This window comes from Cupressus sempervirens, chromosome 7, assembly GCF_028749045.1.
Source record: "Cupressus sempervirens isolate cs-2001-9-10 chromosome 7, ASM2874904v1, whole genome shotgun sequence".
NCBI lineage: Eukaryota > Viridiplantae > Streptophyta > Pinopsida > Cupressales > Cupressaceae > Cupressus > Cupressus sempervirens.
The window spans coordinates 923133156-923137535 of record NC_143124.1 but is presented as its reverse complement, the minus strand read 5'-3'; positions in this window follow the sequence as shown (position 1 = coordinate 923137535).

Below are 4380 nucleotides of genomic sequence, written 5' to 3'. Positions count from 1 at the left end.
TATTCCAAAGGGAATGATTGAATTAGAAAGAATATTTGACATGGACCAATTCCACAAAGTGCAATATCAACCTGCAAGAGGTGATGAGTGCAAAAAAATTAATTTGGGAACAGAAGATTGTCCCAAAATTGTCCACATTGGGAAAGTTTTCGCACCTAAGGAGAAGGCAGATATATTGAATTTGATGAGGGAATTCCTTGATGTGATTTCTTGGGGATATGAAGATTTGAAAACATACAATCCTTCCATCATTACAGACACAATTCCACTGAAGGAAGGGAGTAAGCCATTCAGGTAGCGACAAAGGCTAGTCAACTCTTTGTTAGAACTATTGATATTTAAAGAAGTGAAGAAGTTTCTAGATGCACAATTCATCTTCCCAATAAGGCATTCAACATGGGTTACCAATCTTATCCCAGTCAAAAAGAAAAATGGAGAAATAAGGGTATGTGTTGATTTCAAAAACTTGAATAGAGCATTAGAAAAGGACAATTATCCATTGCCATCACTAGACGAGGTCTTGCAAATTATAAATGGAGCTCAAATGACATCATTTATGGATCAATATTTGGGGTACAATCAAGTGATTGTTGAAGAAGAAGATAGATTGAGAACGACCTTCACCACAAAGTGGAGAACATTTGCATATAGGAGGATGCCTTTTGGCCTGATCAATGCAAGTGCAACATCTCAAAGGGCCATGGATTATGCTTTCAAGGACTTAAAGGAAAAATGCATTATCATTTACATGGATGACATAACAGTGTTTTCAAAGAATAGAGAAGATCACATTATGGATTTGAGGAAAGTTTTCACAAGGTGTAGAAGGTTTGGAGTTTCTTTGAATCCGAAGAAATGTATGTTTGGGGTTACTGAAGGCAAACTTTTGCGACATGTGATTTTAGAAAAAGGTATCATGATAGATCCAGAGAGAGTGGAAGCAATTTCCAAACTTGGCATTCCTACTAGCAAAAAGGAGCTCAAATCATTCTTTGGAAAGATTAATTTTGTGAGGAAGTTCATATCTGCATTTGGTGAGATTGTGAAACCAATGAATAACATGTTAAAGAAGGATGCAAAAATGGATTGGACCCTAGTGGTGAAGAGGGCATTTGAAGAGATAAAACATGCTATCATTAATGCACTAGTTCCAATTGTAGAACCAGAATTAGTATGCAAAGAACATTAACAAATAAAGTAAACATTCACAAACCAAAAACTAAATTCACATATATGCTTAGACAAAGGAAGAAAACAAGAAGTGCAAACCTCACAAGAAAAAGCACTCCATGCTTTCTTGATTCTGTAGATGTGTCCTTTTGCTGTGGATGTATGCTCAAGATGCTCAAAAGCTGCTTCAATGGGGATGGGTAATGGCAAATTGGTAGCTTTGTGAGCTCTCAATTTGGCATTATAAGGGTATGGTTGATGGCTTTGGTTCTCAAAATAGCATGGTAACTTTAGCTCAAAGATTGTTGATGAAATGGCTTGGGATGGGATTCAATTTATAGGCTAAGGGGTAGAGGGATGGAGGGCATAGATGCACCCTCAAGAAGGCAGCGGGGAGAGAAATGAGGCTCGACAACTTCTTGAAAAGTACAAGAAATTGAGATGAGCTAAGACACAGGTTGGCAAAGAGAATGGGCTAAATTAGCTTGAACTCTCACTACGGGAGAATGATAAAGGGAAATCAAAGGCACAATAGTAAAGCAAGCTTAAGACTTTCAGGGATTGGGGGGGGGGGAGATTATGGAGCGGAGCGCTATAAAAGGAATCCATTGAAGCTTTTTGAGCGGGGGGATACTTCAAAGAGAAGTACCACCATGTAGTTGAGCACTAGATTTCTATAGGACTGTTGGTTAATTGCCAAGGTTACCAAGAACATCAAGGCCTTTTCACCAACTATCCAGAGGACTGACGAACTGACTCAAAACAAACACACAAGGATTGCCCCAGTATCACACATGAATCCCAAAGGAAGCAGTGTGGAAACGACACTAGGTAACCCACAAGCAAAAAAAGAAAACAAGCAAAAGACTTGATCAAGACCTTACGCTCTAATTGCCCCATTTGCAGCATACCATGATATGGAAGATCATGGCAACCTTGAGGAGGGAACAAGGAGATTGCTTGGAAAAGATATTTCAAGACTCAAAAGGGAAGATCCCAAATCAAAAGAAAGTGAAAATCCAAAAGAGAACTGTTTGCCAACGAGATGGGTAGGACGAGGTACTAACGGACCAAGATCAGACATGAGGAAAGCTATATCCTGCAAAAATCTATCAGAGAGCACCTAAGCTGATGGATCTGGATGAGTGATGCATCTGGCAAGCTGAACTAAGAAGGATAACACTTTGGTGATAGGAGATCTAGCTAAAGGATGCATTGGAATATCTAACCAAGGTGTGCGATGTGTGCAAGATGTTGACCAAGGATGAACTAACATGAAAGCCGGATAGATACAATGATACTAAGCTAAAGAGGATGTATAAGCTGATAGACCAAGATATGTTACAAATGTACAAGTTTGTTCATGTTTTGGTTTTTTTTTGAGATGGAATTTTTTGTGAAGGATGGGATGTCTATAATAGTTGATAGGTGGATAGGTAGATGGTTTGTGAAAAGCTTAAGGAAAATGGGATTCTGTGTGTGCATGTGATAGGATACGGGCTAGGGTACAAGATTATTTACAAGCTGGAATATGGTACAAGCTTTGGACAAGATTTGGATATATACAAGGTATGGTACAAGATTTACAAGGTATAATACAAGCTTTGGTACAAGATTTACAAGCTGTACAGGAGGTATTGACAAGCTCCATCAGATTTTGGATATTTGATTGGAACACCAAGGGAACAAGCAGGTGTTTTATGGGATGGTGGGTGGATGGATGAGTGATAGGATAGGATAGTGATAGATAATGGATTAGTCTTTAGCACACAAGGCGCCTGAATTACCAGGTTTTCACCAAGGTACCTATCCAAGGCGCTTGAATTGCCAAGTTTTCACCATTGGACGCTTATTTCTCTTTACTATTTTTTTCTTGTATTTTTCAAAAGCTGGGTATACCAAGGATCTTCAAGCATAGAACTTCTTGAGATGAATGATGTTAGTGGGATCATTCAAGAGTTCTCCTTCTGGTGTAGATAATTGATAGGCTCCGGAGCCAAATGAGGCAGTAACCACATAGGGACCAAGCCATGTAGGTTCAAACTTTCCTTTCTTTTCTCGATCTGCTTGGACTTTCATACTTTCTTTGAGGACCATATCACCTGGCTGAAAGTGTCATGGGAGCACCTTCTTGTAGAAATTCCTTTTGAGACGAGTTTGGTAGACTGTGAGATGGTCATAGGCTTGTTGTCTCTTCTCGTCTAAGAGATCTAGCTGGGTGAGTCGAGCTACTCTGTATTCTTCATTTGAGATTTTCCCTCGCAAAGATATGCGTAGTGAGGGAAGTCCAACTTCTATAGGTAATACTGCTTCGGCACCATAGACTAGGGAGTATGGAATTGTGCCTGTGGATGTATGGAAGGAAGTTGATAGGCCCATAAAGCCAGATTTATTTGAAGGTGCCAATCACGGCCAGAATCATTGACAACTTTCTTTAGGATTTTGAGGAGGGTTTTATTAGTTGCCTCTGCCTGGCCGTTACCTTGTGGGAAATATGGGCTAGAAAAGTGGTGATGGATGCGGAGGGAAGTGCATAATTCTTCCATGTTGAGATTTTCAAAGTTACCTTCATGGTCAGTGAAGATGGTGGATGGGATGCCGAAGCGGCAAACAATATGGTACAAGATGAACTTGGAGACTTGAACTCCTGTAGCTGAGACTAGGGGGACTGCTTCCACCCGCTTAGTGAAATAGTCTGTAGCTGTTATTATCCATTTATGTCCATCAGATGAGAGAGGGGTGATAGTTCCAACTAGATCAAGGCCCCAACAAGCGAAAGGCCAAGGTGGTGCAATAGGCTGTAGATCCTGTGCTGGAGTGTGCACAAGATTTGCATGTTGCTGACATGGGAGACACTTTCTGACAAAGTCACAAGAGTCTTCTTCAATGGTAGGCCAATAGTAGCCTGCTCTAAGGATTTGTCGTGCTAGGACAATACCACTCGTGTGGGCACCGCAAAGTCCAGAATGTACTTCTTTTAATGCCATCGCGGCCTCATTTTCATCTAAACATCGGGAGAGAGTATCGTGATAACCCCGACGATATAGGGTATTGGCTATGATAACATAGCGGGATGATTTTTGGATGAGGTTCTTGCGTTGGGTACGTGTGAGGTGAGGGGATATGATACCATCGTTAAGGTAAGCATGAATTTCATGGTACCAAGGGGATTGGGGACCAACCAAGATACAAACACGGTTTGAATCCTCA